The 14,687-nt window shown below is 39.1% G+C and overlaps 1 protein-coding gene across 5 annotated transcripts in view; it reads left to right on the forward strand.

Annotated features, from left to right (window-relative positions):
- Window positions 1-2,926: 2,926 nt before the first annotated feature.
- Window positions 2,927-14,687, forward strand: part of STX17 (syntaxin 17) — a 63,559-nt gene continuing 51,798 nt past the window's right edge. The window contains exon 1 of one of the 5 annotated variants that reach the window (XM_082696796.1): window positions 2,927-3,041. The gene's annotated coding sequence lies outside the window, so the exon portion shown is untranslated. The other 4 variants (XM_082696795.1, XM_082696798.1, XM_082696797.1 and 1 more) reach the window with 4 other exon arrangements.

Raw genomic sequence — 14,687 nt, forward strand, 5'->3', positions numbered from 1 at the left:
AATTCTAGTTTTCTGTTTTATTGTTTTGTTTTGTTTTTACCTCCAGATAGTTCCCTCTACTCTCTTCTTGCTTGCATGGTTTTTGATGAGAATTCGGATATAACTTGTGTGAACCAGACTAACACCATCTTGTACAAACCCACCATGATGCCTGTCTTGTGACCTGAAACCTTCTTGAGCACAATCCCTCGCCCCTCCACATTCTTTCTTTTATTTTTTAACCACAGCCTGGAGATAGGACTTCGACATACACCCATTTTTTAAAAAAGATTTTATTTATTTACTTATTTATTCACTTATTTCTAGCAATCGTCACAAAGGAGATGGAGAGAGAGACTCTCGAGCAGATTCCACACTGAGTTCAGAGCCCAACTCAGGGCTTGGTCCCATGACCTGAGCCAAGATCGATAGATGCTCAACCACCTGAGCCACACCTGTGCCCTGACATATCTATTCTTATACATTCTCCCCTTGGGTAGTCTCTTAGCAGTACTCCCAGCCTCTAGGGCTATACAAGGTTCTGAGGGAGGTGAAGTTGCACAGATAGATTTGTTTTGTGGGCACCCAATCAGGGTTCTGTTTTAAGTCTCTTTTTTTCCTTTTCTTTTTTTTTTTTAAGAGTCTTTTTTTTTTTAAGATTTTATTTATTTATTTGACAGACAGAGATCACAAGTAGGCAGAGAGGCAGGCAGAGAAAGGAGGAAACAGGCTCCCTGCTGAGCTGAGAGCCCAATGCAGAACTCGATCCCAGGACCTGGGATCATGACCTGAGCCGAAGGCAGAGGCTTAATCCACTGAGTCACCCAGGTGCCGCCATATTTTTCCTTTTTTTGAGTTTGAATATGATATAACTAGGTATAGATTTTTTGGCATTTCTTTTACTTGGTTTTCTCTGAGCTTTCTGCATCTGTGGTTTGGTGTCTGTCATTAATTTTGGAAAAAGCCATTACTTCAAATATTTCTTCTGTTTCATTCTCTTTCTCTTTTCCTTCTGGTATTCCAATGAGTGTATATTACATCTTGTGACATCTTTTTCTTTTTCTTTTTTTTTTTTCCCTTCTCATTCTGTTTTTTTCTTTGCATTTCAGTTTGGGAAGTTTCTACTGATGTATCTTCATCCTCACTGATTCTTTCCTTGGGACCATGTCCAGTCTACTGACAAGCCCATCAACGGCATTCATCATCTTGGCATTTTCTTTTGACTCTTTCTTAGAGTTTCCATCTCTCTGGTTACATTACCCATCTGTTCTTGCATGTTGTCAGCTTGTCCCATTAAGCCCCTTGCCATATTAATCATACTTATTCTAAATTCCCTATCTGATCATTACAGAAACTATGTTGTATCTGAGTCTGCTTCTGATCCTTGCTTTGTCTCTTTAAACTGTATTTCTCTTTTGCCTATTAATAGCCCTTGCCATATTTTGATGAAAGCCAGACATGATGTATCAGGTAGTAGGAATTGAGGTAAATAGGCTTTTACTGTGAAGTTTTGTGTTAATCTGCCTAGAACTAAGCCATATTTAATGTGTGCTGTACCAGTAGGTATCAGAGGCTTCAATTTCTTACAGTATTTTTGTTTTTAAAATTTTCCTAAAAACTTCTTACATAGAGATGCACCTTGTCTGCTCTTTAAGCTGTAATCCACTATGATTACATTGGAGTGGTAGGGTGGTGGTCAGGTGTGGGGGAAGGGAACATCCTATAATCCTACAATTAAGTTTCAGTCTTTTGGTGGGTCTACGTCCTTTGGCTGTGACTTTCACAAGTGTTTCTCAACCTTTCCCCTACCCCACCTTAGGAGAGACAGGAAGGTTAAGAGGGGAGAGTTAGGGAACTTCTCATCTCCACCCCCCCACCTCCAACCCCCAACCCTGGAAGTATCAGGCTAAATCTTTTCCTTTACAGAGAAGGTCTTTGTGGAGAAGGCCCTGGGTGTGTTTCAAATGGTTTGTTTTTACTGCCAGAAACAGGAGGAGTTTTTTTGTTTTGTTTTGTTTTGTTTTGTTTTTTTGGCTACAGAACTTGGTGACTTTCCTAGAGGTAAGACCCATGCAGATGTGGGGTCCTCCCAAAGACTGCTGTCCCCAGGAGCTTCTCCTTGTCACACAAGTCTGCACTTCACCTAACAGTTTGGCTTTGTTCCTCTTACAAGGAAGGGAGGGATGACTTTCAAGTTCTTTTCATGATGGAGCTGAAACTAGAAGCTCTCAGAAGTCTGTAAAAACAAACAAATAGCTTTGAGATTTATTCAATTAGTCACTTATTATAGGTACTAGTCATTGAACTACAATCTATGGGTGGATAAGCAAACAGGGATCCTGCCCTCAGGGAGCTTATATTCTTGCAGAAAATAAAAATTTAAATTTGAGTCTAGTTGATACACAATGTTGCGTGAGTTGCAAGTGGACAACATAGTGATTCAACATGTTATAGGTTGTGCCCTGCTCACCAGCATAGCTACCATTCATCACCATATGACACTGCTGCAAGATCATTGCTCACATTGCCTATGCTGTGCTTTTTACGCTGGTGACGAACTCATTCCATACTGGACACTGAGTCTCCCATTTGACTTCACCATTTTGCCCATCCCTTCACCCTCCCTTTCCCACTGGTAAACGTCAGTTTGTTCTCTGTCTGTATAGGTCTGTTTGTTTGTTTTTTCAATTGTTTTCGACCTAAAGGGTATTGTGCTAAGTGAAATAAGTCTAACCGAGAAAGACAAATAACAAATGATTTCCCTCAAATGTGGAACCAGGGGACATATATTCTACGGTGGGACAAGACCACGTCTCAACCCCTGTGCTTGAATGTGTTATAGGCATGTAGAGGCATTAACTTCCCTAGCTTCCAGGGTAACTGGGCCACAAGGCAGAAGCTAAGAGCAACTTCCTTAGTTTTGTTTTATAAATATCATCATCTTCTATTTGTGCCCTGACAAGGAAAAGGTTGAAAAGCATTGAAGATGGTGACGAGACACATACTAAATTACTGTAATAAAATGGAGACAGTGACTTATCACAAGAAGATCAGATTTTAAGGTAGGTATTTGGAGGAGGTAGGCATTAAATTGGAAAATTCTAGAAATATGGGGAGAGGTCACCTTTGGGGTGAACATGGAAAGATGAGTAGGATGAGCAAAGAAGGAGGGGCAACTGGTAGAGAATATTTCATATGGAAGATACCGTGCAGGATTGGGGAAAGAATTGGGATGAAGAATATCAAGGAGTTTAATTTGATTAGAGCACAGGATGCGTGAAGGGGAGTAGTGGGAGATAGAAATGGGAGCTAGAAATCAAGGTTGCACCATGCAGAATATCTATCAAGTTGCTTGTCTGTATATCTATCATATGATATTTTATGATATGTATTTCTTTATGTAGCTATTTATTCATTTATTTTTTGGGGAGAGAGATGGGAGAAGGGGCAGAGAGACAGATTCTTAAGTAGACTCCACACCCAATAAAGACCTGATGCTGGCCTCAATCTCACAACCCTGAGATCAGGAGCTGAGCTGAAATCAGAGTCTGATGCTTAACAACTGAGCCACCCAGGCACTCCATCTATCATGTGATTTTAACTGACATTCATGATAATATAAAATTCAAGATTCCCTGAAAATGGCCAAAGTTTAAATAACATTTAATATGATTCTAATGCTAAGTATGTTTATTGAGTTTGTTTGTGAGTAAAGCGGTAGAAGTTTATTAAGTGAAGATACAGAAAAAAAGCTCTCAAGAGTAAGAGGGGTCCCAACACAGTTACCAAGGAGGGCGTGCAGGGTTGGTCTTTTATAGAAAGCTGACTAGGGAACTTAAATCTTTTAACATCTCTATTGATATCACCATGGTCATTACAAATAGAAATTTACATCTTTGAAGGGTGAGCTGGCTAGTGAGAGGTGTGGCTATGAGGAATCAATGTCGGTGAATAAAGCAAAAATTAGTGACAAAATTACCCTTGAAAATTGTTTACATTGCCTATAAGGTCCATCAAGCATGGTTTTATAAATACTACCTTATGCAACAGGGCACACCAAGTTTTGAGAATAATTAAGGTAATTGAAAGAACAAAAACTGGAATGTGGAGGGGACTTTCTAGGCAGATGTCTGGGCATTTAAGATATTGTACATGTGAAATGATTATCAAATTCCTAAGTGGTGAATGGTTGATGAGTGGAGAATTCCAGAGTTACTGTATGCTCACAGAGTTTACTCCTTTTGGTTTGATACAAGGTCTCTATGACGGTAATATACATGAACAAACTGGTGATGTGGGGTGTGTGTGTGTGTGTGTGTGTGTACACGTGTGTGGTGGTGGTGGTTGGGGATAGTAAAGCAGAAAATCAAGAAGGTTAAGTATTAAAGTCAGCTGGAACCAGGAATTTGAATGTGCTCCAAACGGTTTCTTTTTTGTGTACATTTCACCTCCCTCCCCTCTCTATCTCTTTCATGGCTTTTTATTTTATTTTCAAATGGATGAAGGGTTTTAACAAGGGTAAGGATTACTGTTGCTAATTCACCACTATCTCAGAGAGAGGTAATAGAAATAATATTAAGGAAGGATCTATTTCCTCATTTGCTAGGAGGTTTTGTTTGTTTTAAATCAAGAATTGCTAGCTCTTTATTTATTTTCCTTTTTTATTGTGGGATAACTTACCTAAAGTACATAGCTCTTAGGTCTACAGCTTGATGAATTTTCACATATGTAATCACACCATGTCAATATATAGAACATTTCCAGCACCCTAGAAAGCTCCTTATGCCCTCTCCCAGTTAAAGCCATCCCAGAGGTAACCACTATTATCACTTTATTTTTAACCTTTCTTTATCTCAGTTCCCAAGATGGTTGGAATGATAGAATGCACAAAGAAATAGAATGCATTCAGAACTGCAGTAGGTGTTTTAATAATTCATGGCTCAAGAAAAAATCTAGTGAGGATAGTGGCTTTTAAATGTTTTTTGAGGGACGCCTGGGTGGCTCAGTAGGTTAAGTATCTGCCTCCAGCTCAGGTCCTGAGCCCACTGAGCCCTGCGGCTTGCTCCCTGCTCAGCAGGGTGTCTGCCTTTCCATCTCCTTCTCCCCCTCCCACCACTTATGCTTGCTTTCTCTTTTTCTCTCTCAAATAAATAAATAAAATCTTTAAAAAAAAAAAACAAGTTTTTTGAACATGACCTGTAGTAAAAAGAAAATACACCCCCCCCAAGAAAACAAAAAAAACTTTTTAACACCATGAACTAGGACATACCTATATTCATCTTAACACAGTTACAAATAAGATCTTAAGAGCAGCATGGCTTCCTCTAATTTACCAGTCTATGGAATGAAAAACAGGGTCACTAAGAGCTCTGCTGTGAGCATCTTCTTTCAAGAAACCAGTCAACCTGAGGCTAGAATCCTAGCCCCAACCCCATATTCCTGGGAAAGGTATCTTGTTCTGGTTTGAGGTGGGTGTCTGCTCCTGGACCTGTGGTCCAGGGCTTGCAATCAGGCTTGTACAAAATGGCTGCGAGAGGCTCATAACTGACAGCACACACATCTGGTGGGGAGAGGCATTTCCCAGAAAAGGACTGGACTGGGACAATAACCTCAGAAGTCTATATTATGGTGCCAAATCTAAATTTGATTCTCAGGTTCTCCTTATACTCAATGGTACTAAAAAAATATTTCTTAATTCATATAGTGAGTATCTATTATTTTCTTAGTTTTTTTCAATATTTTCATGTTCCAAGAACTGTGCTAGGTTCTAAGCAAATACTAATATATATGTTTTCTCAAGAAACAGCTTTATTCAGATATGATTGACACTCAATAAACACACATACACATATTCTAAAGTGTACAATCTGTGGGGCTCCCGGGTGGCTCAGCTGTTTAAGCATCTGACTCTTGGTTTTTGGCTCAGGTCTTGATCTCAGGGTTGAGGGATTGAGCCCCAGGCTCAACGTGGAGTCTTCTTGAGATTCTCTCTCTCTTCTCTGCTCCTCTCCTGCTGGCGTGTGCTTTCTCTCTCTCTCTCAAATAAATAAATCTTTAAAAAAGGCATTAAAAAATAAAGTGTACAGTTTGGCAAGTTTTGATATATGTATTAACCCATGCAACTAGTACCACAATAAATATAATGAACATATCCATCACTCCCAAAGTTTCCTCATGCCCCTTTGAAATTCTTCCTCTGCACTCACTCCATTTGGCTATTCTTCTTCTTCTTCTTCTTCTTCTTCTTCTTCTTTTTTTAAGATTTTATTTATTCATTTGACAGACAGCGAGAAAGCACAAGTAGGCAGAGGGTTAGGCAGAGGGAGAGGGAGAAGCAGGCTCTCCACTGAGCAGGGAGCTGGATGCCGCACTTGAACCCAGGACACCAGGATCATGACCTGAGCCAAAGGCAGACACTTAACTGACTGAGCCACCCAAGCACCCCTAGCTATCATTCTTATTCTTCAAATAGGTCCTGTAATTTCTTATAAACACAAACTTGATTCTACTACTTCGAATGTGGTCTTTTCTTCCAATACGTTTTAAGATAGGCAATTTAGGAAGGCTATTTCTCTCTCTCTCTTACTGAACTTCGTTTAGATTTCAATTCATTCCTTTGGGTTTTCCAAGAAAGCAATCCTAATATCTAAAGAGATGTTTTCCCCCTTTTCTTTCAAAAAAAAATTATATATATATGTATATATATATATATATATATTTACTGTTTTATTTAGTTTTGTCTTCCCATTTCAGTTAGGACCTGGGGAAAATGTTGGCTGGTACCTGCAGGCCTGCCTGACAACTTCAGGGCTCCCAGGCATGAAAACAAAGGGTTCCACACATTGTATGTTTAAATATTTAGCGATTATAAGTCAAGCTAACAAACTGTTAGATTAAAAAGCTTTATCCTGCTACCTTGACACACCTAAATGATAGCAAACATACAGATAACAGCCCAAAGGCTAGGTTCAAATTTAGAGTCCTTGAGTGCCACATCTCCCCACTGTGGTTGAGGTAGGTTTTCAGAACTTATTTTGAATGACCTCCATTTCAAAAGATCTTGTTTAATTGACCCTTACATGAAGAACATCTTCCCATGACATGGCATAATACTTTAATATTTCTTCTTAAAATTATACATTTATGAGTCTTTCATTCCTGGAGTAAAACAAACATCAACATTCATTATACCCACAAAGAATATCCAAATTGCTTATATATATATATTTTTTTTGCTTTAGTTTAGAAATTGCTTTTTAAGACTTTCTCACAGGCTCCTAATATTCCTTTGTCTACAATTTCCACCTGTACTCCCACTCCACCGGGAGACCTTAAGACCTGAGTTTCCTGAGCTGTGTCTTGAACATCTTTATGACTTCTTTGGATAATACTGTCAGGGGATACATTCTAAACAAGTCATCCGAACATTCACAAACACGTAAGAAAGGGTGGGTCTGCAAGTCAGATCATGTGACCCAGACAGGGCATCAAAACCAGTCCTCTGCTTGGTCATTTGTAGCCGCTGGTAACTTGAAGCGCTTGAGAGGAAATTAGGATAAGTCTGTGGAGTTCCAACTCTGTTACTAACTGGCTGAACTGGAGTGAGTCACTTCAAACTCTTGTTTGACTTCAGCGTCATCAGTAAAATTGGAATAAGGACAGTGGCATGAAGGACTCCCCCAGCCTTGGTGGGGAGGGAAATCACAACTTGTTTGAGCTTCAATTTCTGTGCCTTTTACAGCTGTAAGACTTGTGTCCTGTCCATCTCACAGGTTTTTGGGGAACGGAATGGGAGCAGGCACCACCTTTCAGCTTCAGTTTCTACATGTGTAAAAAGCTTAGAACACACGGCCAGCCCGCCAATAAAATTCCTGTTAGAACAGGAAAATGGACAGAAAAACTTTGCAAAATGTAGAAAGCTATGCATGCGTGAATTATGTCGTACTGAAAACAATACAGAGCCCTAAAAGGTGATTGTGGGTCTCTCTCCTACTGGCTCCAGGGTTGCAACCCCACAACATAAAGCAGGATCACTTTCTTAAATCATTCCCGCGGTGGGAAGTCATCACAGCGTCGGTGTCACACCCGTTGGGGCCCAAAAGGGCCAGGAGGGGGCGTGGTCCAGCCCGGCCAGCCCCTCACGACGCCCCGCCCCGTAGCACCCGCGCCTGCGCCGTGCACACCAAGCGGCCTCGAGCGCCCCGGCGGGAGGTAAGGGGTTTGCGGGAGGCTGTCTCGGGGGCGTCAGGCCCTGACGGGGTTTGTGGGCTGGGCGCTGAGCCCGCGGGCGGTAGAGGCGCCCGGTGGGAAGCCCCGCATCCGGTCCGGAGTGCGAGCGCTTTGAGGGTTCCTCCCGGCTCCGAGAAGTGGCGGTTTCGTTTTTGGACGCTCTTTTCAAAGCGGGTGTTGGGAGGCCGCCGACAGGGCGAGCGCGGCGGCCTGCCGGGGTCGCGGGGTGGGAAAGTTTCCTGCACCAACCCTGCCCGTGACGCAGCGTGGGCCCTAGGTCGTCAGGGTCGCCCTGGGGCTTGGTCCCGAGACCGCCCATGCATCCGTTCTCCGGTGGGGGCGTCTGGTGCTTGTGGCCCAGGGGCGCTGTGGGCGACACTGCGAGGGGTGACGCGAGGCTCGGGGGCAGTGAGGGGAGGACCGGTCGGAGTCTCCTGGCAGCCAGACCGGGACGTGGTTCTGGAGATGGTCCCGCCTCTGACTCGCTCCTAGATAAATTCTGAATCGGAGGGCTTAGGAGACCGTGTGGGAGGACCGGGGGCCAGTACTTTTCTTTCCGAAGTCAGTGCCCCGTCTGCCAGTCAGAAGCAAAGGAAGACGAGCTTGAGGACATTCGGGGCCACCACTGGAGGAATGTGGGATCTCTAGGCCGATAGACGGTGTTCCTTGCTTTTGGGGGAGCAGAAGGTTGCGGGCAGTTTGGGACTTTTTTCCTGAGAAATGGGGCTCTTTATTTATAAACAATCTAATACAGTAAACCTCCTAGGCCTTTTTCCTCACGGGAAACAGGAGTACTAATGGTACTCAGCAGATAGTTGTAAGCACCGTGGTCCTCAGCTGATAGAAGTTATAAGCCCTAAAGGGTGGTTTGTAGAGCACCCGGCACCCTGACCCACGCCAAGTGTTAGTGCAGTTCTTCAAAATGTTTGAGCTGTTTTCTCAAACACCAATTCAGACATATTTAGAAAGCCTTTTTATTTTATTTTTATTTTGAAATAGGTTTACAATTACGGAGAAGTTGCAAAAGTAATACAGTTCTCTCCAGCTTTAAAGTGAACGCCTTACATAACGATAGTACAATTATAAAAGGTTAGCAAGTATCATTGGTACAATTCTATTCACCAAGCTACCACCATTTTTTCATATTTCATAATTTTTTATCCTAATGTCCTTTTCTTTCTGTTCCAGGATCCACTCTAAGGTCCCGTATTGCATTTAACTGGAAATAGTTGACTCCTTGGTCTTTTCTTGTCTTTCCTCCCCTTGACACTTTTGAAGTACCCTTTTGAAGTCAGTTATAATGTAGAGTGTCCCTCAAGTTTTATCTGATGTTTCCTTATGATTATATTAAGGTTATGCATTTTTGTTGATCCCACAAAAGTGGATGTACCCTTCTCAGTTCATCATATGAGGGGTTCATGTTATGATACACTGCTTTTGATATTGATCGCTTGGTCAAGGTGGTGTCTGCTAGGATTCTCCGCTGTGTATTTACTACTTTTCCCTTGAAATGAATCGATATCTTGAGAGTTTCTAAACTATGCAAATATCTTGTTTCTCCTCAAACTTTAACTTGTTGATTTTACCATCCAGTGGTGGATCTTGCCTTCAGTGATTATTACTTTGATCTTCTAATGGTGATTTTCTGTTTCCCTTGTTCCTCCTCCTTTTATTAATTGGAGTTCTGTGAGGAAGAGCTGCCCCTTGCCCATTTGTTTATTCATTTATTTATTTATTTATTTTTGCATCAGTATGGACTCATTTATTTTACTGTTGGTAATTTTCGGTGTTTATATTGTGTCTCTAGTTGTCCAGCTTTGGCCCTTGGGAGTTTTTTCAGATTGTTTCCTTTTGACAGGCTCCTTCACTTTTTGAGAACTTCCTTCCTTGCTGGCACCATAAGATGTTCCAGGCTTGTCTTGTGTTGTCTCTGTCCCAGCCCTGCAGTCCTCCACTCCTCCAAGGGCCCATGGTTTCCTTTTTTGAAGAGTGGTATTTAAACATCAAGATCAAGGGACTAGGTGTGCTCATTGCTACTGGAGTATAATTGTTTGTGGTTCCTGGCAGAAGACATGAATATAATTAAGTATAAATATATGTATTATTTATTTTTATAAATATTTGTCCTTTATAGATCATGTTACATATATATTATTTATGTAATTATAAAAGACTATTTACTTATTTATATTCATTATATTTATTTATAAATATATATATATTTCTTAGCTTTGCACATGTGTATCCACATATTCCATGGATATACATATACACACACACATATACCCATGCATACACGAAGATTTGTTTTTGCATTTATCTGTATATATGTATTCATATATTTGTGTATATATATTTTTAAAAATAAAAATTCATTCTGAAAGTTCCATTTGTAAACGAACACCACAGGGTTCATCCTAGTCATGCCCCTTATTTGTTACTTCTTTTGACAGAAATCTGGCTTTCGTGTTCTACAGAATATTTTATTTGCTCAACTCTCATATAAAGGATTTTCACGATTTCTAACCCATATGCCCATAAAAAACAAATTTGCTAATTAGAATACAGTTGTGTGTAGTTCTTTTTGTCCTTAGCTTAATGGTATCCAGTTAAAATAATGTTTCCCAGAGTTACCTAGATTATTTTCTTCCCCTACTTTCAGTATGGTTATGCTATTCATTGGTAATATGGTTTTGTTTTTATTAGTTTGTGTTCCATTTTGTGTTTCTCTACATTTTGTTTTTGTTTTTTAGTTTTCAAAAATTCATTCTTTGTAATACACAGTTCTGTGAGTTTTGGCAAATGCATATAATTGTGTATCTATCACCCAGACTGTCATGACACAGAACAATTCTATCACCTCAGATATTCCATTACACTTTGAAAAAAAGTTAACAAGGAAATCAACTCTACAGAAGTTTGGGAAATTAGGCATTTTTGTATGTTTTGTCTTGTCTTTTTCGTGGGCTTATTTTACACAGTCGTGATGTTAATGTAAATGTATTTTTCATTTTTGTCATTTATTTCTATCAGAAAAATGTTCCAGTTTTTTGACTGAAAAATCAAGAAATGCTGAAATGCCTGTTTTTCAGTTAATTTTAACAACACATTTTGTATGTTGGATTACATACTTTCCTTTAACAACTTATAAACTACTGTTGTCCAACTTTCTGTAACATCACGATTTATGCAATTATTTGAATGTTATGTTCTCATTTTAGTGTTTATAGGCATTTTATTATAATTTTATAGAAATGGAAATTGTGGAGAGAAGAAAAAAATACTGGCCAGAAGGAGACCAAGAGTTGGAAAAGTCTCTTGGGAGGTTCTTGGGGCAGAAGGTCTTCTAGATGGTCCTTAGGAGTCAGTAGGTTTTCCCTGGACACGGAAAGCTGAGGGGCAGAATCATGCATAACTCTGACCTGGAAACATCACTTTTGGAACTGAAAAAATATATCATCATAGTGTAGGGGAATAGTGCAAATAAGTCAAATATCTAATAATTGGGATTTGCTATGTATACTATAAACTGGTTAGTGGAGGAGAAGAAAAATCATTAGAGTTGTATATCAAATGATACATAAATGATGCCTGTAAAAGGGCATCTGGATAGAGGGAGCATCACTGCAAAGCCAAAAGTAGAGATTGGGTGATAATACTTAGATTGTGTGAATCTGTGAACATTGTATTTTCTTGTTCAGTAATAGGGAACTCTAGGAAGGTTTTTGTTCAGAGGAGTAGCATATTGCAAATCGTGTTTTTGGTATATTAATTGGTGGTAATGTGTGAGGAAAAATTGGAAAGGGGAAGGAGTTTAAAAGCAGCCTAATTAAGACAATTATAAGGTGCTATGCATATTGCATTATTTGGAGTGATGGGATTAGAAATGATGAAGAAAGGATCTGTGAAGAAATATTTTAGTTCCATCAGCATCTATTGAAAACCATGTATGGGGGCGCCTGGGTGGCTCAGTGGGTTAAGCCTCTGCCTTTGGCTCAGGTCATGATCCCGGGGTCCTGGGATCAAGATCAGCAGGGAGCCTGCTTCCCTTCTTCTCTCTCTGCCTGCCTCTCTGCCTACTTGTGATCTCTCTCTGTCAAATAAATAAATAAAAATCTTTTAAAAAAATGTATGGTTAAAAAGAAAAGAAAAGGAACGGTGGTAGATAAAAAGATACCTTCCTATAGGATATAACCTGCATGGTAGAAAAAAACGCAAGCAATGTGATAAACTGGGAACATTGTGAGACAAATAATTAATAATTTATGTCTATTATATGTTAAATATAATAAGAAAAAGATATCCCCTATAGTAAAATAGATACATAGCACTAGCAAGTAATTCATAAGAAATGTAAATGGCTAATAAATCAATGCTCCCAGTAATTTAAGGAATGCAAACTAAAACAATAATGGGACACAGTTTTTGAATGTCTAGGAGAGTGCTAGTACCACATATTGGTGAGAATATGGATCTTGGATATTTTGATATGCTGCTAGTGGGCACGTAAACAGGCACAACCGTTTGGGATATTTGGTATCAAAAGCCTTAAAAAAATGTGTGTACCTGTTTGATTTCTAATTATTTATTTTGAAGAAACATAGATGGTAGTATGAATTTATGTGTAAGGGTAATTACATTGTAGTACAGTATATAATAGTGGAAAATTGGGAACAACCTAAATAGCCAACAATAGATAAATTATGGAGCAACTATGTAATGTAACATATGCTGCTATAAAAGATGTATTATAGAAAAACAGTCATTTACATGGAAAGATTTGTATTATATTTAATCAGGGTATTCAAAATAAATCCTTTCGTCTTTCATTCTTTCATATATGCACCTGGTAATAGTATACTTTTATACTCCTACCTCCTGGGCTTTCATTTCCTTTGGGTTTATTTTATCGTTAAAGTGTGCCTTTTAGTAGTTCTTTTAAAAGAGAAAACTTGCTTATCAACTGTTGTGTCTGAAAATGATTATTTTGCCTTCATTTCTGAATAATAATTTACCTGGCCATATATCAACTCTCTCAGCATTTTGAGGATATTCCTGTCTTTTGATAACCTTGCTTTGATGAAAAGTTTGCTGCTTTTGTTGCTTTATTTTATCTCTGGTTTGCCTTTTTTAAATTTTTGTTTGGTTTGTTTGCCCTTCACATTCTGTAATTTCCCTTCCATGTGGTGGTAAATTTTTTTTTTTTAAATTTATGCCACTTGGGGCTTATGTGCATTTTCGATTTGAGGTCTTGCATCTTAATTCTCAGCATGTTCTCTTGAATAATGCCTTTTCACCACTTTCCTTATTCTTCTCTTATGGGACTCCTATTTGTTATTGAGCTACTCATTTTATCTTCTATGTTTTTCATCTCTTTATTCCTCTGTGTTCTGACTGATATCTTCCAATCAATAATTCTCCCTTCAGCTACATAGTTTATTGTTTAACACATATTTGATGTTTTTGTTTCTCAATTTGTACTTGGTTTCTCAGATTAGCCTGGTACTATTTTGTAGTATTATCTAATATTTAAAAGGATTCTATTCCTTCCAACTGTACCTATTTTAATTTTTTTTTTTTTGATTACTATCTGTAGTCCCTTAGCTATGAATTTTCTTGTTTTGTTGGGTCTGTGGACTGTCGGCAATGAACTTCTGTATGTATCTCCATTTCCCACTCACTACTGTAGCTGTTGAACTCTCTTTATCTTTGGTGTATGGAGATTTCCCTTTTTTGCTTTCAAGCTTAAACAGACTTAACATAAAACTTAAACAAAAAAAAATGAACTTACTAAGTTGATGAGATACTCTCTATAACCAGCACTTCAAGATTTTCAACTGTGAAAGTTTCAGCATTATTTAGATTTATAGTTCTTAATGCTTCTGCAGTGATACCATAAAAGCAATTTTTTAATATCATAAAGTCATTGGACTCTATTCTCTGACAGAACTCAAAAATACATTCACAATTATTCATAAAGATTCAGGGAGTCCACAAAGTATATTTGTGAACCTCTGTCTGTGTGGACCCTGGTTTAAGACCCCATAACCCAGTGGGATTAACATAGTCATTTTTTTTTCTTTTTTTAAAATACAGGAGAGGTTGTGGGCTAATGAGATGGCATGAAAGCAAGGTTGTACAACAGTGGTTTTTAAGCTTACTTAAGCAGTGAAGCTCTTTACTGATGTAAAATCTAATATGCTCAAATATGAAATCGATATAAGTAAATTTTCTCCAGTTGAAGCAGGGATGGGGTCCTGGAGCCTGCTCATTTGCTATCCTCTACCCTCACCTACTCTGACCCCAAAGGCATACTCTTGGACATTCTGGAACAGTGATAGGAAACTGTTGGCTAATTAGAAAGAACATTTGATTGTACTCTCAGGAATCCTGGGTTCTTATTCCAGCTCTTGTTGTTAACTGTTTATTTGTATTGATTTTGGACAACACTAATCACTTTGTAAGAAAGGGAGGAGGCA

This window comes from Mustela nivalis (genome assembly GCF_964662115.1).
Source record: "Mustela nivalis genome assembly, chromosome: 13".
NCBI classification, from domain to species: domain Eukaryota; kingdom Metazoa; phylum Chordata; class Mammalia; order Carnivora; family Mustelidae; genus Mustela; species Mustela nivalis.